Consider the following 24,270-nt stretch of genomic DNA (forward strand, 5'->3'; position numbering starts at 1 on the left):
CTGTTCAAACCAAGAAATCTTCTATCAAAATAAGTACACATTGTTGGCTTTCTAGAAAGGACAGACTGGAGTCAACTTTGTTGATTTCAGGCTTCTAATGGCATAAATATTGACACACTAGAGATATATAGACATTGGCAATGAAAGTGAATGCAAATTTTCATTATTTTTCTTTTCTCAGACATTTTCTAATGATAAAGACAGTTGTCAATTATTACAAAGAAGAGTATAGTAAAAAAAACTCAGCAACGACAATGATGTGTGTCATACTACAATTGATTAGGTGAAACATTATTGAATTTAAGAACAAATTTTTAAATCGAATGTGTTATCTATTATATGTAGTAGGCAATTAGTTAAAAAATGATTTGTGTGTGTGTCTCAGTGTCCATGCATCTGTCCACAATGAGATCAGAAGAACTACTCCCAAGACTGGTTGATTGTGTACCACCTTTTCACATCATGTGATCATAGAAACTCTGGGCCAGGGGTGTGAGAAATGGTTTTAGAAAGTTACCCTTGCTGGTGTACCCATAGGTAAGTTTACACTTTCTGCCATTCCTGGTTTGATTTCTTTATAAATTTATTTTATAATTTTTCAGGAAATACATTTATAGTAGATAATTCAATAAGATGAACAAAGACAGGAAAACAGTTTACTTAGTTGCTTTAATGACCAAATAATGAACTACAATTGAGGCCAAATTTCAAATGTCTTTTATAGGGAAACATGAAAATTATTAACAAAGTGCAAAGTAAAATGTTCAACTTGTTTTTCTTAATGAATATGTGAGACTCATGTCTTTAAAATCACCGTAAAGGAAACAAGAGAGTATAAGCAACTGAAGGTTGGTTGAGAAGACTTTTTTCTGTGGTCAATGATCTGCTCCTTGGGAACATTTTGGTTATTTTCCCACACACTCTCCTTGATCACAAACAAAAGAGCACAAAAGAAAAAAACCACTTAAATTTTGCGATTAGATAGAGACTTTTCCTGAAGGCTTGCTTTTCTTTAAAAAACAAAAACAAAAAACAAAAAACCAAACTAGTAATGATTACGATAATTTCAGATAGCTTTAACTACATGTTTCCTTCCATCAGCCCTTATCTCTAGAGATCTGCTTAATTTATAGTGGAACCTAAGTGAACTTGCAGATACATTGCAACTAGAAACTTTCACTCACACTCCTATCATTTTCACCCAGAAAACATAAAAAACTAGAACTTTTCCTGCTTCCAACTCATTACATTTAAAAGGCACCTTGGTCTTCAGCACAAAGGGAGTGTTAAGTTTGTGTTTTCACATGTATGCATTCTCTAAGCATGTTTAAAGATACATATTTGATATATTACTGTTACTTTTATATAAACATAAGATCCAGTTACCTCATATATTATACTGTGTTATATTTACTGTCCTTGAACTCTTCCTCTAAAAATTTTAAACTACTCAGGGTGCTCATCCTCTAGGTCTATTAATATTTTATTATGTCAGATGGACAATGATAAAAATAAAACCAGCATCTATAGACTAACGCAAATTCCAGCTTTCTTCCCACTTAGCATCAAACTTAAAAGCTCAAAGTGCATAATTTTACATTTATACAATAAACGTCGTTATTCACAAAAGTTGAACATAATGAACAAGTAAAAACCCCAAAGTAAAACATCCAACCCAAACACTCTCACTGGAGCAGACCAATTATATATATATCACATATATACATATATATAAACTTAATTGCATCATGCCCCCAAAATATTTAGTGCATAAAGTAGGAGGGTTCAGGTAAAGTCTTCCAGATACCTTATTTACATCAGCTCATAGGACTTCTTATTTTGCTTAGAATTCAAGTTATTGAGTTACACAATAAGAATCATAGACTTCTAGGACAATAAACATAGCCACAGGTTACACAATACTCAACGGTGAAAAGCTGAAAGCTTTTCCTCTAAGATCAAGAATAAGACAAGGGTGCCCGCTCTTGCCCTTTTATTTAGCATAGTATTGGAACTTCTAGCCACAGAGTCAGACAAGAAAAAATATAGCAGGCATACAAATAGGATAAAAAAGTAAAACTGTCACTATTTGCAGGTGACGTAACACTATATATTAAAAACCCTAAATACTCCATCAAAAAACTATTAGAACTAATAAATTAATTCAGTAAAGTTTCAGGATACAAAACCAAAACAAAGAAATTTGTTATGTTTCTTTACACTAACAACAAACTATTGGAAAGAGAAATTTTAAAAAAATCCTGTTTACTATTGCATCAAAAAGAATGAAATACCTAGGAATAAATTTAACCAATGAAATGAAAGACCTGTACTCTGAAAACTATAAGACATTAATAAAAAAATTGAAGACAACACAAATAAATGGAAAGATATACCATGCTCAAGGATTGGAAGATTTAATATTATTAAAATGCCCATACTACTCAAAGCAATCTACAGATTAAATGCAATCTCTATCAAAATACCAATGGTGTTTTTCACAGAACTGGACAAATAATTTTAAAATTTGTGTGGAACCACAAAATACACCCAATAGCCAAAGCAATTTTAAAGAAGAACAAAGCTGGCGTTATTATGCTCTCTGTGTTCAAACTATACTACAAAGCTATAATAATCAAAGTTTTATGGTTTTGGCACAAAAACAGACACGTAGATCAATATAACATAATAGAGAGCCCATTAATAAACCTATGCTTACATACTCAATTTACTGCGATAGATCCAAGAATACACAGTGGGGAAAAGACAGTCTACATAATCGGTGATGGGAAAACTGGACAGCTACCTGCAAAAGAATGAAACTAGACTCCTTTCCTACACCATATACAAAAATAAACTTAACATGGATTAAAGACTTAAATGTAAGACCTGAAACCATAAAACTCCTAGAAGAAAACACAAGCAGTTTGCTCTCTGGCCTTGGTCTTAGTAGTATCTTTTTGGATCTGTCTCTGCAGGTAAGGGCAACAAAAGCAAAACCAGACAATTAAGACTACATCAAATTAAAATGCTTTTGCACAGCAAAGGAAACCATCAATGAAACAAAAAGGCAACCTACTGAGTGGTAGAAGATATTTGTAAATGATATTGCCAATAAGGGGTTCTTAATGCAAAACACATAAAGAACTCATGCAACACGAAAGAAAAAACCAAACAATCTGATTTAAAAAATGATCACAGAGGGCTTCCCTGGTGACACAGTGGTTGACAGTGTGCCTGCCGATGCAGGGGACACGGGTTCGTGCCCTGGTCTGGGAAGATCCCACATGCTGCGGAGCGGCTGGGCCCGTGAGCCATGGCCGCTGAGCCTGCGCGTCCGGAGCCTGTGCTCCACAACGGGAGAGGCCACAACAGTGAGAGGCCCGCGTACCGCAAAAAAAAAAAAAAAAAAAAAAAGATCAGAGGACCTGAATAGACTTTTTCCTAAGAAGACATACAGATGGCCAACAAACACATGAAAAGATCTCAACATGGTTAAAGATCAGGGAAGTGTAGATTAAAACCACAATGAGATATCACCTCACACCTGTCAGTGGCTATTATCAAAAAGACAACAAAAAACAAGTATTGGTGAGGATGTGGAGAAAAGGGAACCCTCTTGCACTGTTGCTGGGAATGTAAATTGGTGCAGCCACTATGGAAAACAGTATGGGTTTTCCTTAAAAAATTAAAAATAGAACTATCATACAATCCAGCAATTACATTTCTGGGTGTTTATCCAAAGAAAACAAAAACACTAAAATACATAAAATGGTGAAGGAGATATATATGCACCCCTATGTTCATCACACATTGTTTACAATAGCCAAGATATGGAAGCAACTTGGGTCCATCAATAGATGAACGTATAAAGAAGATGTGATATATATATATATATATATATATATATATATATATACCATTAATATATATACCATTTATATGCACCACATACTATATATATGATGGAGTATTACTCAGCACTAAAGAAGAATGAAATCTTTCTATTTATGGCAACATGGATGGACCTAGAAGATATCATGCTAAGTGACACAACTCAGACAAAGACAAATACCATGTGATTTCACTTATATGTGGAATCTAAAAAACAAAATAAGCCAATAAAAGAAAACAGAAAGACTCATAGATACAGAGAACAAACTGGAGGTTGCGAGAAGGTAAGGAGGTGGGAGGTTGGGGGAAATAGGTGGAGGGGATTAAGAGATACAAACTTCCAGGTATAAAATAAATAATCTAATGTACAGCATAGAGAATATAGTCAATAATACAGCAATATTTTTGTATAGTGATGGATGGTTACTAGACTTATCACGGTGATCAATTTGTAATATATATAAATGTTGAATTACTATGTTGTATACCTGAAACCAATATAATACTGGTTGTCAATACTTTGATAAAACAATATTAAAAAAAGTTACAAGTATTGATATCAGTACAAAAAATAATGTCATAAATAATGAAATGTGTTGGTCTCTGCATATTTAGGAACATCTAGAAAGTACAAACTGTTTCTGCTTATCACAAAAACTACTTATTAAATATTACATTCATAAAAAGAGCAATAGCCTTGCCAATCAGTATAAATATATGTAATCTGTGTAAGGTTAAAACAGTCCGTAATTGTTTATAAAGACAAAATTTCGATGATTGATTAGATTTTAATTATCATTAACTGTTCTTTTAAACTAACAGTTTCCTTCAGTTTCTCAGTGACTCAGCAGAGACTATTAATATTGGTTTATTTTGATTTAAATATGCCAAAATACCTCATATTCTCAATAGCCATGATTACAGAGAAGAGTTCTTTTTTTTTCCTATTTAAAAATCTTTTTGGCTTGGCTTAAAATATTACATACCCATGTTTTGTATAAGGATAATTTTAGTACTAGTGCCTAAACCTGTAAGCTTTCTATTAAATATTGGTAATTTTTTAAAAGTATAAGAGCCTAGAAATGGTATTGTATGATAATGTATTTGTAGTGTTGACCTTGAAAATAAAAGAGCCGTTATTACACCAGCAAAATGAGCTTAATTAGGAATATCAGAGAATCACAATTCGTGACAAACTATGATGACGCATAGGCAAGTCCGAAGAACAATGGAGGTGAGGTGCTTGCTTGTAGAGAAAAGTGGAAGTTTGGGGGTTCTAAGTCCGGGGTGGTGATGGCTTCTCACTGAGTTGACTGCGGCCAGGCAAGGAGAAATTCTTCCTTCTGCCGGGGCCTGAATGGAAGTGCGTGAGAGCGCCCCCTTCAGGGATTCCATTTTATTTTATTTTTTTATCATTATAATTTTATTTTATTATTTTAACATCTTTATTGGAGTATAATTGCTTTACAATGGTGTGTTAGTTTCTGCTTTATAACAAAGTAAATCAGTTATACATATACGTATGTTCCCATATCTCTTCCCTCTTGCGTCTCCCTCCCTCCCACCCTCCCTATCCCACCCCTCTAGGGATTCCATTTTAAATGAGGTTTCCTTTATTTTCACAGTAGACAGCAAACATAATTATTCTGCTTACAAAAATGAAAGCATACTATGATGTTACATATGCCGACAGAGAACGCTAATTTGATTCATACTTTTTGTTTAAATGTGTCAAATTTTGGAGTTTCTAATAGTAAAATATATTTGCCAGCCAAGCCTTTAATTGATAAGACTTCAGAGCCCTTAAACTTATAACATTGAAGAACCAAACTTAAAATTTACTTATTGGACTTCCTTTCTGAATAGGATTGTAGTATTATGGTTTAAAATAGCAGACATCCAAAATGAAAATCTTTTCAAGTTTCACTTTGAGGAATTTTGGATTTTATATAGATGTTGCCTTTTCTTTGCCCACAAGCATAAATTTTAGGAGAAAAGGATGCTGAATTTGTGTGTGTATGTATATAATGATGTCATTATAGCCTATTATACTCCAATAAAGATGTTAAAAATATATATATATAATAAAAAAATAGTCAAATATGTGGAATTTTAAGTAATCCTATAAGAATACAGAGAACTAAAGCTTCTTTGCCCTTTTGAGGCAATGTGCACATGTAACCTGTAAAGTGAGCATTTGAGAATCGATTTCCTTTTCTCTCTCTCTCTTACTTCCTCCTTCACTCCCTTCCTTCTCTCTTTCTTCCCCACCCCAGCTGTCCCCCATGACTGCATTCTATAATTGTTGCTATAGCTGGCCATGTACAAGATCTAATTTATAAATTTAGATTGTCCCAAACACACATTATTTTCTAACTTAATTTTGTTTATGGATAGGAACATAATTATTTTGCTATGCATAAAACAGGTATCAAATTGACACAGACATCTTGGTTGCCAGCTATAGTTTCTCTTTCCACTGGCCATCAGAAAAATCACTTAACACTAAACAAAGTCTTTGAGATCCATGTGTGAAATATGTAATCTCAAATAGTAGGCCCTTTTCCAATTATGAAAATATTCTGGCCTGTGTCTTTTTTTAAGGATGAAAATACAAAGTTAAAAAGACATAGGTCGTTAAATTTAGGTAATGTTATCAATGTAGGCCATGGAGCTAAATTCTTCAGGAAAAAAACTAAAGGAGTCTATTTCAGCTACTGTGCAATTGCCGGTTTGCCATTTCCCACACTGCTCTCAAGCTGAAGGCATGTGGATTTTAACAAATTTCTACCTTCCTCAGGAATTATTCAGGCTTTAAAAAAATTTTTTTTTAAGTATAGTTGATTTACAGTGTTGTGTTAGATTCAGGTGTACAGCAAAGTGATTCAGTTATGCATATATATATATTCTTTTCCATTATAGATTATTACAAAATACTGAATATAGTTCCCTGTGCTATACAGTAGGTCCTTGTTTTTTATCTATTTTATATATAGTAATATGTATCTCTTAATCCCAATTATCATGCAAGTGAATTAGGCCAGACAAAGACAAATATCATATGCAATCACTTCTTTTTTTTCATTTATTTAATTAATTAATTAATTAATTTTTGCGGTACACGGGCCTCTCACTGTTGGGGCCTCTCCCGTTGTGGAGCACAGGCTCCGGACGCGCAGGCTCAGCGACCATGGTTCACGGGCCCAGCCGCTCCGCGGCATGTGGGATCTTCCCGGACCGGGGCACGAACCCGTGTCCCCTGCATCGGCAGGCGGACTCTCAACCACTGCGCCACCAGGGAAGCCCTCACTTCTTTTTCCTTTAATCACTTCTTTGTGGAATCTAAAAAATGGTACAAATGAATTTATTTACAAATAGACTCACAGACATAGAACACAAACTTTACCAAAGGGGAAAGTGGGGTGCTGGGGTGTTGGGGGAGGGATAAATTAAGAGTTTGGAATTAACAGACTTTTATTTTAAGAACATTTAAAAGCCACAATTTTATTTAATTATTTAAGGACAGATCTCCATCAGGATTTAGTAACGTTACTAAGAAATATTTATCATTTTTTTCAGAAGAATGAAATAATTTTAATTCAAATCAAAGTCATCTAGGCTAAAAGCGGGGAGCTTTTCTGCATAAGGTAAGGTCAGTGGAAACAAAGGCTTGTGGGTCTTATTAAGCCTGCATTAAGCCACCGTAAAGGTTTTTTCCTTGGCTTCAAACGTAAATGCTATGTGGTCTACAGAGAAATGCAGCAATGGCTTCCTCGTGTTTCCTACTTGTTAAGTGATCAGACTCACAGTTATGATGTACCCACTTCAAAGCCATATTCTGAGTACCAAGTAATAAAACTAGTTTTGTTAAAGTATTTTTTTTTTAATTCTGAGGTTAAAATCGAAAAGAAAGGCTATATTCAATATGAATTGTTCCCTTTTACAAAACAACGTAATGAAGCTGGGATATTTTTCTTGTTTCTACAATTTCAGGGAAATGACAAAGCAGGGATTTCAGAAGTTCTGAGGATATATTTTGATATTTTAATAGGCCTCTTGCCAGGTATGATTAGACACTCAATAAATAATTGACTTGAATTGTTTGGGTGTTTTCATCGGGGAGCACATAATATTGATTTCTTTTTGTTTTTACTTTAGGAAAATTCCTGGAAAGTCTTCATTAAGTAGAAAACAAAACAAACCATGAGACCCAGAAGGAATAAATAACAAAATTGACTTTGGGGCTATGGAGTTTGACTTCGCAGCTTGTACTCGAAGCCTCTATAACAAAACCTCTCCGCTAATGTGAAGCAGCTGTGGCAATTGCACAAAATGGTCCAAACTGTTGAAAAGCCATTAAGAGTCTGATGTATGTAGAATAAAAAGGTTCATTCAGCTTTTTAAAAGGTTTCCCAATATGGAGTGTTATTTTATTTTATAACCACGTCTTAGTCATATTAAGTTTAAATGCCACAGAAAATTTTAACGACCATGTGGCTGGCTTTTTTGGTGAAATAGCAAGAATTCTTTAACATACCTAAAATTCTTTTAGGAGAAAAATGGTACAAATCTATTAGGGACACTGTACAAGTTCCCACTATGAAGTGTATGTTTAGAAAATTGAGTATCACATAGAGGATGATTTTCCATTTGTCTGTAGGGGAACCTAAATAAATTAGAGTTAATTTCTTTAATCCTAAGGCATAGAGAGGCTTTTGGAAATAATGAAAGCCGCTTGCTTTCCCAGCCCTTTCATAAGTCTGAGCCTCAAGTATTAACTGTACATTTTAAAATTGATTTTTAATAGATTGTATGATTTTGTGACACACGTTTTGAACCTTTTCCTAAGGATGTATGAAAGATTATACCTTCTGTTTCTCCTCCCGTTTTTCCTCTGAAGGTGATAGCTATATGATGTTTTTTATGCATTCATCTGCTTTATTTATCTTGATTTTTAGGAGGTCTATCTCTGTGCCCTTCAAGTTTTACCTGAAACTAACACAACGTTGTAAATCAACTATACTTCAATAAAAAATTATTTCTAAGAGAAATGAGGCATTAGTTTATTCCTGTAGTCAGTATTCTACCTGATACGAGGTCAATGTTTTCAGTACATTATAACTGTACAGCTACAAGAGCTGCAAATGTGTTCCTTAGAAACCCACTGGGAATTTTCCTGGGTTATTCTGCTGTACACACTGATATGCACGCTATGAAGATGCATTCAGCTGGACTGCAGTCACCAAGCCCAGAGAAGCTCTGTGAGCGCTGAGGCCATACACCAGCGACAGGGCAGTTCCGACCTGCTGAACACCATCGCTCTGCTATGTTCCCCTAAGACCAGTCGCGGTAGAAGCCCTGATTCACAGGGAAAACGACTGGTCACCTTCCAAGACATAAACAAGCCCAAGAATTGGGAGCCTAGGGTTTGGTTTGTTGGCGCGAACGTTGGAGGCCTTTGATTCTCTGAGGACTCCATCAGCCCTACTCTGTTCAAGGCGTTTTGCTAGGTGCTGTGAGGAAGATAACATTGCCTTTGACTTCAGAGGGCTTACCTCTTGTTGGAAACGAGAGATGTATGCACTTTTTTTTATTGCGAGGCAGTGTTGTCATAGCAGTGTTCTCCTGGTGCATGGCTCCTGGTGCTCTGAGAGTGGGGTAAGTGCCCATGGGCAGCAGAGGTTTTCCAAATGCCTCACTGGGCGGGTGAGATTTGAGTAAGACTAATGGTGGGGGAATGGCACCATCTCCATGGCGTGGATGTGGCATATTTCAAGACAGAAGAGTCAACCAGAGTAACAAAAACAAATGCATTCTAGTGCACTAGAATAGTGAAAGGGAAGTTTGGAGAAGTCAGTAGAAGTCATACTCTAGTCTCTTAATAAATATTCATTGACCAACAATAAGAACAATCCAGATAAGCTATAAAACCCTTGTTTATCTATTTTCCAAAACTCACCAGAGAGCTGAGGATGCAGTGAAGCTGAAGTAAAGTAAATTCTAGAGAGTCACAAGCCCTTCCTAAGAGAGAAGAGACCCGTGGTTATTTTCAGAAGCAAATACACCATTGACTGGGGTAAGTAGAAATGAGTCCAACGTTGAATGGACTTTTAATAGCCGCTTGTGGGCTGGTGCAATGGATTAGAACTCCAGAGAGCCTTGTCACAAAGTGAGTCCACCCCCCACCCCCACCCCCCGCTTTTGCTGAGTGCCAAAGATTCGGACAGGGCCCAGGGCTGAAAGGGTGTCCCACCCTGTCCTGTCTGGTACACCAGGCTTCCTCGAGTCCATAGCAGCAGCCCACTGAAGGCTGGCACAGGGCAGCCAGATGGAGATGAATGTCACACAGTTTGGAAAGCTGAGGAAGGAGCCATAAAGCAGAGGGAGGTCTCAGTGTCTCCCTGGTGCTCACACCAGGTCCTGCGGAAGAGATGAAACCAGTGGTAAACTGGACCTAAGGCTACCACAAAGTCCAGAACCATCTCAACAATGGATGAGAGTGACTTGGTCCCGCCTACCCCATGCCATAGCAGAGGCCTGGTTAAAAAAAACATGGCCATACCCTTTTCTGGGGGTAAAGGTTATAATTGACTTCAGTCTCCTTTTTTCTTTTAGCCAAAATGTCCTGCATATAATAAGATTAAGATGAGATGTTTTTGGTTTGCTTTTTACTTGCCTACAGCTATTTTTTTCCAGTTGTTAAATTACCCTTTTTGCAAACACATACACACACACACACACACACACACATGTTGAAATTTAAGGAATCTTTTTTAATCCTTTGTATTCCAAGCCACCAGTATTGTCAGCGGGTAGACAGCAAAATTACATAAAATAATTCAATCATTTAGTTGACCAACAGCTTAATATTTCTAGGTACTATGAAAATGGCAAAGATGCATAAGACACCGTACTGCCTTCAAGCTGCTTGTGATCTATGAATTGATTGATTGACATCTGTGATAGACGGAGAACCAAGACACAACTCATCTTTGACAATGTCGTGGCATTTGTCTTCTTATATTCCAGTGTGATTTTCTTTGATTAGATTCGATTAGATCATGCATATGAAGTAGTTAGCTGAGTGCTTGACACATAGTAATCCCTCGATCATTGTTATTTATTTATTATTTGAATCATCATCATTATTGTAAAATTAAAGTATAGAGATGCTCCGAAGTTCTTTGATAAACTTCACGCTACCATTTTCATTACTCTCTAAGATGGCAAGGGAGGGACCCTGAAACTTAAGCTTTTGGATTCATGGTAAATTGGCCTTCACTCCGTCTGTATTTAAAAGTGTTTTCAGAAATAAGACAATCAAATTTTTTTGCTCCATCAAAAATTTACTGTTGTTTTCAGTGCCACTTCCGTGCTTTCTGTCCCATCATCCCATCTTATGAGGTGAGAAATGTGAGAAATACAGCTTCTACTGATTATAAATATGTTAGGTTCATTGGAAGCAAAGGTAGAAGAAAGGAAAGAGAAAGTAACAAAACTTAAATTTCTTTTGGGGAGAGTAATATAATTTCTATAGGTCTACCATCAGGTCCCCTTTCAGTTTGCCTCCTTGTAAAAATTCTATTGAAAGAGTCAAGCACCTGTTTTCTTGGTTGCATCTGCGAGTGTGTGGGTATAAAATATACTCCAGGTTATTGCGATCATAGCTCTTGTGCAATATCATCAGCATCTCACATAGGGTGGAAATGCGGCCACATAGAACATAAGCGACTTGGTCATAGCCTTAAGAAATTCCATGGATTTTTAAATCCCACAAAATATGTTGAACAGCTACTATCAGGAACTGTGTCTTCCCGAGTCACTAAACTAGCTCTCGCTTTCTTCTGTTCTTTTACCTTCTATTACTTCTCCACATCTTTCACCCCCTTTCCTGCCCTCTTCTGTTTGTCTTAAACACGGTCCCTCACGGATTCCTCTGGCAGTGTTAGCTTTTCTCCTCTGATCTACTAGTTTCTAGGTGATAAGTTGAGCATTGTGTTCTTAAACATCTAAGGATAGCTTTAATTGATTTAACCACTTGACTTTAAGCCACAGTTCAATTTTCAACTGATATGATGGCATCTTTTATAAGGGAAGAAAATAGGAGACCTATAAGTCAACTGGGAGATAGGGTAAGTGCCTCTATCTGACATCTTGATTAATACGAATTAAGTCAAGCCCGGTTTAGTAGTTCATAGGTTCACATCAGCAATGATAACAGTAGCCATTAGTGATGACACTGAAGGGTCCAGCCTCTAACTAGGATTTCCTTTGAAGTTCAAAGACCTAGCTACCGAGTTCAACTCCAAGATAGGATGGGAAATAGAACATAGAAAACGCTGAAAACATCAAATGGATATAATTTACTTTTTCATCATCATGCTTCCTAAAGCTCTCAGGTCATTTTCATGACTTAGGTAATCATGATATAGTGTGACTATTAAATAAAAGCCACCAATTTTATTTTCAGAAAAGAGATCCTAGTACATGTTGAGGAGATACTTCTCTGTAGTGCAAAAAGAAAAGGGATAATTCGTATCTTCCTGGAACAGAGTATATAACACGTTCCATGTAGCTGCTTTGTGGATTTCTCAGTGATCGTGGAAGGACCACATACAGGAACATTACAGTCTAATTGTTAGGTTTTAATGTGTCCAGGGCACAGCTGTTTTTCCATTAGTCTGCAGGGTTTCTCACGCAGGGGTCTTGAATCATCTGTATCAGGAACAGCTAGGGAAATTATTAAACAATGACCTCCCACCCCAGATCTACCAAACCAGAATCTCTGGAGACAAAGCCTGGGATCCTGCATTTAATATCTGCTCTTATAACCACTAAGTCTGAGGCGCAGTGCCTTCTGTTATCTTATTTTATTTTTTGGCTGCGCTGTACCGCGTGCAGAATCTTAGTTCCCTGACCAGGGATGGAACCCATGCCCCCTGCAGTGGAAGCCCGGAGTCTTAACCAATGGACTGCCAGGGATGTCCCTCTCAGTGCCTTCTAAGCACACAGGTTTTCAATGGAGTATTTATGAAACTTACTTTCTCAGTCCTTTGAACTCAAGGGAAAACTGGGATTTTTATCTTTAAGCAAAGGAGACATTAGTGAAGTTAAACTTTGGTAGTCCTACATCTTCCAATGAAATGCTTATCACAGTCATGGTGCTATTAAATCACAAGAAAGGAGAGTCATAGAATTGCGCCTTTCCCCCCAAAACCCAGTCAGTTCTGAGAAGATCTGGTGGATTGCTTGTAGCATATCAAAACTGAGGTCATTAGAGGTGGCATTCTGAGCTCTGTCATCCACAATCCTCACCAGGGGAGCAGGTTTGGTGGCTAAATGTCACGGTTAGAAGTCTACTTAAACTGTAATAAACCTCCCACTGGACAGATGGTGGTGCTTACTCCTGTCCGGGGAGACTATGTCATTTGACTACGCTGGCCCCATGTAATATGTGTCCAAACAGGAATGTAACTGGGCTTCTGGTCCTAATTTGGTCAAGAGATGCTATTAAGGCAGGTGGAAGAAGGCTGGATTTGGAGTTTGGTAACATGGTAGCCTGAGTCAACCCTACTTTTGTAATCTCCATTTACATTCCTTGAGCCTGTGCTCAGGCATTCCACTTGTTTGCAGATCTATTTTCATCTCATATGAACTTGACAGTAACTCTCTTGGGCTCCCCTCGCACCAGTGACTGCAGCATGATTCCGTGCTCAGACCGTGTATTAATCCAGTTGCTTCCTCACAGACCTTGCGCCCATGTTCCCATGGAAGCAACATAGAGCCCTGCAGCATGGTTTAGACAACCTATGAGGCCAATTTCTAGGCCTGTGGCAGCAACCTGCCTTCTGGAAGGAGGTCTTTTTCTGTCGGGGTCTGAATTTCAGGGTGGCTGTTAGTACTGTCTCTTTATCTTTTTCCAGAAATATTGGATACTGGAATCTAGAAGGTGTTTAAGCCTTTTGCTCACATGGACTGTTTTGAAGTGTTTTTAACAATGATCTTATGGATATAAGAGCAAGGGCATGGGAACAAGTGTGCCTCCACTCATACCCCATCTTCTTGCAAGTCAGGATTTATTTTTCAAAACAATGAAACTTTTCAAATGCCAGGCATTCATCTCATTGTCCTGGTATTCCAGACACTTTTCTCATTATATTCTGGTACCTCTATAATACTTTGACATCTTCCATGCCTACAATATTTATTTCTCATTACCTCCGTACCAAAAACGAAACTGTGTATTTGTTTTTGGAAAACTTCTTATGATGTTCATTTTTCACATATTATCTTCATATAGTGAGGAAGTCTTTAAAATGTTTTGGGGGCTTCCCTGGTGGTGCAGTGGTTGAGAGTCCGCCTGCTGATGCAGGGGACATGGGTTCGTGCCCCAGTCCGGGAGGATCCCACATGTCGCAGAGAGGCTGGGCCTGTGAGCCATGGCCGCTGAGCCTGCGCGTCCGGAGCCTGTGCTCCGCAACGGGAGAGGCCACAACAGTGAGAGGCCCGCATAACACAAAAAAAGAAAAAAAAATGTTTTTGGCCTTTCCTAAATAAATAAGCCAAAAACCTTTAGAAAACCTTCTCTTTGTCAAACATTATTCTCTTGCTCTTTTATTTAAGATTCTCTTATAAAGACAAAAAAAAGATCTTTCACTAATGCATTATTTCTAACCAACTTTGGGTCAGTGTAGGCCCCGTTGTAGATCCCAGATCCTGCTTTCTGCAGCCTCCAAGGCAACCTCCAATTTCATTTAATAGGGTATCTAAGGATGTTAGGTCAAATTGAGACCCCTGTTGAGTTTGATTCTAGAATTTCTTTGCCTTGCAATTTGAAGTCATTTGTTTGTTTACAGGACAGGTTGATGATGTGTGAGGACCAAAGTTGGCTGTGGTTCCAGACGTGTGGGTCTGCTCCTTGGTGAACCTGGCTGAGACCACCTTCCCAACTTTCTACTTGTACAGAGGAGAGAGGCTATGTGGTGTCAGATTCCATGAAGTGTGAATGGTCACGGTAAATTAATGATGAAGTATAGAATCCCTGGCCTTTGGTCAACCAACCTGGACTCTTTGGGGAGGCAACGTGTACAAGGGTGGGGAGTGAGGAGTGTGATTCTCACTCCAAGCCTGATTTTCACAAGCCTGATTTTCACAAATGTGTAACTGTGGTCAATTTATTTAACTTTTCTAAGTTCTCATTCCTCTGATTTAAAAACACTGCTGTTTTCATGATTAAAGAAGATAATGTTGCTGAGGGTTTAGCACAGCCCCCTACACATAGTAGTTAAAGGCAAATATTATATTAATATAATTTCTACCTGTAACAATGTGAACTCTCCTATATGCTTTTAATTTATAGATTTAAACTTTTAATTTATAAATTTAAGCTTGGTAATCTCTAAAATATGGCAATGTATTTCATTCACAGATGCAATTTTAATTAGTTATTAAATTTTGATTCCATTTTGATTAGTTAATACATTTTTGTATTGAGTTTTCAATGATTATGTATAATAGGGTACACAGGAGAGGTGCCGGCTTTGAAATCACACAGTCTGGTGGCAAATCCTGGCTGTCGCACTTCCTGGGTATATAACTGAGCTTCCCAGTCTTTCCAAATTTAGGAAAAAGAAAACATGGGAAAAAAAGGAGCTTGAAAGAAATATTGTCACTGCAGGGAGAAGAAAATCTCAACAACACACCAACAAAACCCTGACATTAACGTTTAAGGGAGATAGGAGAAAACATTTCATATGTGAAACAAAAACAAGAAAAAAAAGTTACATTCAGATAACAAAGAGCTCTTGGAAGTTAAAAGTTATGACAGCTGAAATGAAAATTCAGTAAAAGGATAGGAAAATACAGTTGAAGCAATATTCCAAAACTTAGTACAGAAAGGCAAAGGAATGAAAAATAGGAGAAAAGGGATAAGAAAGTTAGAGGAACATTCTAAGCGGTAAAAAATGAACAAAAAAGTTCTAGGGAGGCAGACCAGAGAACATGGAAGGGAGGAAATTATCCAAGAAATGATTTTAGAATATTCCATATATACAGTGGAGTATTACTCAGCCCTAAAAAGGAATGAAATAGTGCCACTTGCAGAGACGTGGATAGACCTAGAGACTGTCACACAGAGTGAAGTAAGTCAGAAAGAGAAAAACAAATATATAATATCACTTATATGTGGAATCTAGAAAAATGGTACAGATGAACTTATTTGCAAAGCAGAAACAGAGACAGAGAACAAACTTATGGATACCAAGAGGAGAAGGGGAAGTGGGAGGAATTGGGAGATTGGGATTGACACATATACACTGCTATGTGTAAAATAGATAACTAATGAGAACCTACTGTATAGCGCAGGGAACTCTACTCAATGCTCTGTGGTGACCTAAATGGGAAGGAAATCCAAAAGAGAGGGGATATATGTATATGTATAACGGATTCAATTACTGTACAGCAGAAACTAACATAACATTGTAAAGCAGCTATACTCCAATAAAAATTAATTAAAAAAATGTTCCAGAATGGAAGGATATTAGTTTTGAAAGTAAAGGAGCCCAACAAGGGCCGAGGACCCTGGATGGAGAAAGGTCTGACCTAAGTAAGATGCATGAGGTTTTAGACCCAGAGAAAAGGAGAAACTTATAAGTGCTTCCCAGAGGGAGAGAAAGAAAACAAATCACATGCGATAAGGGGTTATGTATCAGAATGCAGATGACTTCTGACTGCAGTACTGCCAGGAGGGCATAGTTAAGTGATGCTTCCACAGTCTGAAGGAAAATTCCAACCTAGGATTCTATATCCACTCAAACTACCAGTCAGCGAATAGGGAGGAGGAGAGACCCTGTCACACATGGAAGCTTCAAAAAGTTACCTACTGTATACCTTATCTCAGAGAGTCTCTGAGAGATCTAACAGAATTGAGAGGTGGGATGCCTTGGTATCCAGGAGATAGAGACGCTAACATGGGAACAGAATATGTAAGGGAAACCACAGGATACACGATGAAGGGAGATTCCAGGACAATGGCTGTGCAGGTGGCCTAGAGAGCAAGTGGTCCAGATTTGAGCAGAATAGACAGCTCTAGTGGGCTTTCTTCAAGAGAATGAAACACCCAAAATCCCTGATGGTTTGAGCTTGTAGAGGGGAGATGTATGATTCTAGGAAAGATGAGCAAAGTATGGACTGAATTATTATTGAGTGAAGGGAAAAAGATGGACAAGAAAAACAAATAATTGCATTAAACTACATGGCTCAGCTCAGGAATAATATTTATATACTCATCATAAGGTGAAAAGGGAATACTGATGTAACTAAGAATGATGACCTAATTAACCAGGAAATGGAAGAAATTGACGGTGGGCGTGTATGTGTGAGTGGGGAACCTACATAAGGTCAAACCTCATTTCCACAAGAAGCCGATAGGTATGTAGCATCGACATATATACACTACCAAATGTAAAATAGATAGCTAGTGGGAAGAAGCTGCATAGCACAGGGAGATCAGCTCGGTGCTTTGTGATGACCCAGCGGGAAGGGATAGGGAGGGTGGGAGGGAGGCTCACGAGGGAGGGGATATGGGGATATATGTATGCATATGGCTGATTCACTTTGTTGTACAACAGAAACTAACCCAGTATTGTGAAACAGTTATACTCCAATAAAGATCTATTAAAAAATAAAATTCAGAAATCAAGAAATAGAATTATAAGCAAGTTATTTAAAAATATAAGGTAAAGATCAAAATAAAAGGCTGAGCTAGTTGAAATTTGTCACCTGTAGGAAAGCAGGAATTTCGGGTGGTAGAAGAGAATGAGGTGGCAGGCAGTGTTTTTTTTTCATACTGAGTCTTTGACTTGTGTACGATAAATATGTACATTTTTTAAAAAATTAATTTTTATTGGAGTATAGTTGATTTACAATGTTGTGTTCGTTTCAGGTGTACAGCAAAGTGAATCAGTTATTCGTGTACATATATCCCCTCTTTTTTAGATTCTGGTCCCATATAAGCCATTACAGAGTATTGAGTAGAGGTCCCTGTGCTATACAGTAGGTACTAATTAATTATCTATTTTATATATAGTAGTGTGTATATGTCAATCCCAATCTCCCAATTTATTCCTCCCCCAACCTTTCCCCCTTGGTAACCATAAATTTGTTTTCTACATGTGTGGGTCTACTTCTGTTTTGTAAATAAGTTCATTTGTATCATTTTTTTAGATTCCACATGTGATATCATATATTTGTCTTTCTCTGTCTGACTTACTCCACTCAATATGACAATCTCTAGGTCCATCCATGTTGCTGCAAATGGCATTATTTCATTCTTTTATATGGCTGAGTAATATTCCATTGTATATATGTACCACATATTCTTTATCCGTTCATCCATTGATGGACAATTAGGCTGGTTCTGATATACACTTCTTGAACAAAAATAAAAATCATATAAATGTCATCATGAGTACTCCCTTTTCAACACAGCTCCTGTTTCACTCTTCTTACTTATGAGCAGGTTTAAATCATAGATAACACACATCTCTTTCCAACCAGTTAATTCATTCACATGAAAAGCTGGATGTTGTCAGTTTCTTTTGAATCAGTTTCTAAAAACAGTGCTAGAAATATTTCAGTTCAGTGGTTCTCAAACTTTTCATGGCCAAGGACAACATATTATACTCCCCCTCCCCATGGACAGTAGAGCTTGAAATATTTGTTAGCTTTTATTGATATTTTATTTGTTAAATTGTTCAAAAGCTACCAATGAGAACTGCTGTTAATGGGAGCTGTCAACTGTCATCAAAATGAAATGATTTCACACCACCCCCAAACCAAATAATGATGTTTAGTGTTAAAATGATTTATAAACTTATTTTACTAACTTAAATAACTCTGATAGAGGAAATCTTTGGACAAACAAATAAGTGAGTATGAAAATGTCAGGTAGCACAAGGTGTTTTGCAGGCATTAGAACAGATGGTCTGTATATACAAAGAAGATATGATTATATATACATATATATGGAATATTACTCAGCCATAAAAAAGAATGAAATAATGTCATTTGCAGCAACATGGATGGACCTAGAGATTATCAAAATAAGTGAAGTAAGTCAGACAGAAAAAGACAAATATATGATATCACTTACATGTGGAATCTAAAAAGCAATACAAATGAACTTATTTACAAAACAGAAATATCTCACAGACATAGAAAACAAACTTACGGTTACCAAAGGGGAAAGGTGGGGGAGGGATAAGTTAGGAGTTTGGGATTAACAGATGCACACTACTATATATAAAATAGATAAACAACAGGGAGCTACTGTATAGCATAGGGAACTATATTCAAGATCTTATAATAGAAAAGAATCTGAAAAAGAATATATGTGTACACATACACACACATATATATATATACTATAATGGAATCACTTTGCTGTACACCTGAAACTAACACAACATTGTAAATTAACTATAATTTAAAAGATGGTCAATAAAAAATACACACACATAGAAGACCAGGATGGTCTAGGGACAGGGGTCCCATAGGATTGGATGGTCAGTGAAGGCCTCCTTAAGGAGATGACTTAAACTGAACCAGAGTGACAAAGAAGGGCCAGGCCCTTGAGGTTTAGAGATGGGGTCCCAGACAGAGGATCTGCTGAGGCACATGCCTGTGGCAGGAACAGACTTGTCCTGTCTGAGAGACACTGAGGTCAGTGAAACTGAAGTCAAGCCACAGGACAGAGGGGAACGAGGTGCAGCTAGAGGTCTCGGTTCTAGGTGAATCTTTTGCATTATTTTCTAAGAACAATTGGAAAGCCGTTGAAGAATGCTGAGTAGTGGTTTGATGACTTCAAATCCACTTGTTCATGACAAGGAGGAAATTGTTTTTGAGTGAAGTTGTTTTGATCTAAGAATGAAATTGTTTTTATAAGTAAAGTTGTTTGGATATAAAAGTGAAATTGATGTGTCAGGACACAGTCATCAACATCTGGGCTTGCTGATAAGCTGTAAATACCCAGAGTTTGTGAGGGCTATCCCAGAGTGTTTGATCTGGGCAAGGTGATGTTTTGCTGCTATAAATAGCTTGCTGAAGACCTAGGGACATTAGCTCCTGCCTGGGCAAGGTGAATATTTGCCCTGCAGTGGTGAACACTGAGCAGTGGCCTCTTGCCCACAACACGGGCAACCTGGTTCCCTAGCAACAAGGGACTTTAGTTTTTGTAATGGCAGCTGGACCTCAGCTCTGGGTTGGTTAAGCCGTCTCTCCGGAGAACCAACTGGTACAAAGGTACACCTCAACTGAATATGAACATTCTTCCTTTCATCTCCCTTTGCCTGAAACAATAGTGTAGTTAATCTGTCATTGGTTCGGACTGTGTTATTTCTTTATTGGCTCATTAAGGGACATTATCCTGTATGCTATTGGCTTGTGAAATTATTATAATTCCCGCAGTGAACCGTGTTCAATAAAATTTTGGCAAAGACAGTCCCAGTCTCTGAGCATAACTTGCCCCAAAACAACACAAAGAGCTTTAAGAATTTAGGTCATGTATTTTTGGCAGGAGTACTTTACACCTGACGTGGCATAAGAAGTAAGTTTTTTTGCTTTCCCTTCTCATTTTATTTTCTCTGCTTTTCTCTTTGTGTATTAATAATAGAGAAGTCATATAGAAATGATAAGGTGTATATATATATATATATATATATATATATATCACTTTCTCCTTTTACTACCCTTCAACCTACGCTTAGTCTCAATCCCCAGGCATCCGCTTCTCTATTAAATGAGTTCCTTATGAGAAAACTCGCTTCAGTATCACTTTGGTTAGGCTTTCCCTGGTCTTCTTAGGTATAATTAAAATCACGTATATATGCATTTATCATGGCATTTATTATACTGTATTGTTAGAATTGTTTTACTTGCGTCTCCTTCACTGGTCATGATTTCTTCCTCCCCTGAACAAAACGAGTTTGTACTTTATAAGGATTTATGTTATTTGCTTAGGTCCCGTGAATAGAACACAATTCCTGGCACACAGTGTACATATGGTAAGTGTTTGCTGGATAAGTGTTAACAGGTCAGTTGACTTGCAAGTGAGTAGCAGAACTGGGAGTAAAACCAAAGTCTTGATCTACAGACTGAATTCCTGGGCAAAAGCATGGAGTCTGCCTTAGTTATTGAAAATCTGTCAATTTATGAACACTGTACGTGTGCTGACTTATTCCTGATACAAGTTCCTGAACAAAATCTGTTTTCACTGCTTTAACTACTGTCTGGCCCTGGTGTTCAGTGTGTGTGTACTTATTGAAAAGCCTCATTAATTCATGCCAATTCTGTGCAAAGGAGTCTACATTAATTAAAAAAAAAGTCACAAAATACTTTGTTGGTAAAGGTCCTTGAAGCCTTATTTTAATGACTAGATAAGGCTGCCTTGCATCTTTTTTATAAAGTTTCTTCCTGAGACCTTTCTTTTCTAATAACTGACAAAAGCTATGAAGGCCTAGCTAAGTAAGGGTCAACATCAGGAAAGTGCCTGTTGAAATTCTTCTACAAATGTTAATATAATCAACATACATTTTTGGGTGAGGTATTTTCTTTCTAGAAGTTTATGGTGTGCACCGAGACTTAATCAGCTTAGAGATATTAATCGAGGGCAGCACGGTTGAGAATATAGTTTCATGGGTGAAACACTGAAAATTTTTTTGTTAATATTTCTTTTTAATCTGAAGACAGCCTTTCTACTGCTTATGAACACGATATTAAGCTTGCTTTTCTTAAATTCATTTCCTAAATCATATTTTCTTTTAATATAATTGAAAATTTTAATATTATTATGAACATGGTTTCTCTGATCCCTAAGTCAAAATGAGAAAATTTCTAATTTTAATTTTTTTTTTTTTTTTTTTTTTGCGGTACGTGGGCCTCTCACTGTTGTGGCCTCTCCCGCTGCGGAGCACGGGCTCCAGACGCGCAGGCTCAGCGGCCATGGCTCACGGGCCCAGCCGCTTCGCGGCATGTGGGATCTTCCCAGACCAGGGCACGAACCCGTGTCCCCTGCATCGGCAGGCAGACTCTCAACCACTGCGCCACCAGGGAAGCCCCTCTAATTTTAATTTTTAAGTGAACTTTGTGAGATTTTAGCTGCATCATCTTAAATAACAATCAAGTGCTTGCTTCTGGAAAAAAAGAAACATTGAGCATAATTTAGATGATTTATTCAACTTCGGGTAATGGAGGAAACCAACTTTACTTTTATGTAGTACTTCCATATTTTCTTGGTAGAGTTTCCTAGAGGAAAGCCCACTTTAATGTTCGTAAGTCTAACTAATATCTGTTAGTTACAGTAAAAATGAAAAGTTGACGCATTTTATGGTTTTTTTTTCAGATAACTCACTTAATTAGAAGTGTAAAGTTTATTATATTTTTATTGGATGATTTTTATTCTTAAAAGGAGAATTCTAAACAATGATGATAAAATGATTCTTTTCATGGAGAGATTTTTTTTTTTTTTTTAAAGAGGACTTTTGTAGGGAAAGATCACACACTTCCTTGTGTTCTACAGCCAGCATCCTGTGTGTTATTTAGAGGTCCTTTATCATGGAGGGTGGTCCAGTAGGAATTTACCAGAGGGAAAAAAAGGAGTGTACAAAAATTTAATTATTATTTGACCTCAAATAATTATATGCCACTTAACTAATTAAAGAGAAAATTAACAATGTACTACTAATGGGCAGTCTGTTCCTTGCATGACTCACTCATCTTTCACAAAGAATAAGTGATTTGTATTAGAAATGAGTTGTGAAGGATGTTTTTGGGGATAACTATTGCTGTCATTGCTATGTTAAATCACAGGCTCAACCTCTGGACAAAAAGAGACTGGCTTATCAGAGCCAGGAAAACAGAAGCCCCAGCCTGATAGCTCTGACTCAAGGCCTTGTTTCAAAGCTATGACTCAGTGCAACGCGGCCAGGCAGCCCTGTCCTTCTCTGTTCCTTCCAATCCAGCCATTCACCCGCTAATGTGCAGGTTGCGTGCCTCACGCCGATTATTTCTGTGAAGTCCTTCAGAGTCAGCCTTATTTTCTCGCAAACATTCATCTTCATTTTCAAGTGAGTGAAGGCGGGGTTTCAGTGGTAGCACTGTCCACAGAGCAGAGCGAGCAGTTCAATCAAAACAACAGCTGAAGAAACTGCTAGAAGAATGTTCACAGTAACAGAGAGGCTTTTCGTATTTCAGTGTAGGGTGTAGGTACGTTGGCGGTGAGTGTGCTTGTGAAGCTTGTGCAGATCATTCCTATGGTGAGAATCAGAATATCTGCAAGTGTCAGCAGGGATCTCCTAGTCTACTTGTGTTGTTATTGAATGGATCTTTTTATGTTCACTGTTTCCCTTCTTGTAACTTTTTATGACTTCTTTTATTTATTCCATCCCTTCTTGGGACTAAACTACAAAGGTTTATTTTTTATTGCTTCTTTATTTAATCACTTATATTTTCATGTAATTGGTTGATCAAAGGACAACGACCTAGTGACCCAGCATAAGTAAGACTACATGTCCATCAGCAACAGCCCAAGTGTGATAATAGACAGCAATTGTCAGTGTGCAGACACACAGGGGTTCGGGCTCCAGGGAAAGACCTCATCCTTGGTACTCAGGACCGGTCTATTACCACCAGGCTTAGAAAGAGGCTAAATCAGAAATCCAGATTTTTGTGTGAATTCAACTGACACTGTGCTGGTCAACAGTTTCCCAAATTGTTACTGGCCCTGGGGCTGCCAACAACATGTGCAACTTCTGATGTGAACTAGAAATTTCTGATGGCATCCTCTATTTCACCTTAACTTACTGAGGAATGATCCTCACTTTCTGTTACCTCCGGCCAGTAGAGAGTTTTGCAATAAACCATCTGAAATTTGAGTCGAGTGATTACAAGTAATTTGATATAAAATAATTATTGTTGCTATTTAATAGGTGAGGAAGGAGATGTTTAGAGAAATTACAGTGATTTACCCCAACGGTACAAAGCTGATAGAACTCGTAACTTCTAAATACAAATCTTGTGTTCTTTCCAGTCGTTCTGTGTGACGGACTGAATTGTGTCCCCTCCCCTACCCTAATGCATACATTGTAGCCCTAACCCCAAATATGACTGTTTCTGGAGATAGGGCTTTTAAAGAGGTGACTAAGATTAAATAAGGTCATACGGGTGGGACCCTAATCCAATAGGACTGGTGTCCGTATAAAATTAGGAAGAGATACCAGGGGCATATGTGCATGGAGAAACAGCCGTGTGAGGACCCAGGGAGAAGATAGCCCAGGAGAGAGGCCTCAGGAGAAACCACCTCTGGAGGCACCTGGATCTTGG

The 24,270-nt window shown here is 37.6% G+C and overlaps 1 long non-coding RNA gene across 1 annotated transcript; it reads left to right on the plus strand.

The window, feature by feature from the left end:
- The first annotated feature begins 205 nt into the window (after positions 1–205).
- LOC307189691 lies at positions 206–9,352 on the plus strand. The gene is made up of 4 exons (XR_013829297.1): positions 206–537; positions 7,474–7,541; positions 7,888–7,957; positions 8,053–9,352. It is a non-coding gene; the product is annotated as an uncharacterized lncRNA (long non-coding RNA).
- Positions 9,353–24,270: the final 14,918 nt, after the last annotated feature.

Source organism: Stenella coeruleoalba (genome assembly GCF_951394435.1).
Source record: "Stenella coeruleoalba genome assembly, chromosome: 7".
NCBI classification, from domain to species: Eukaryota; Metazoa; Chordata; class Mammalia; order Artiodactyla; family Delphinidae; genus Stenella; species Stenella coeruleoalba.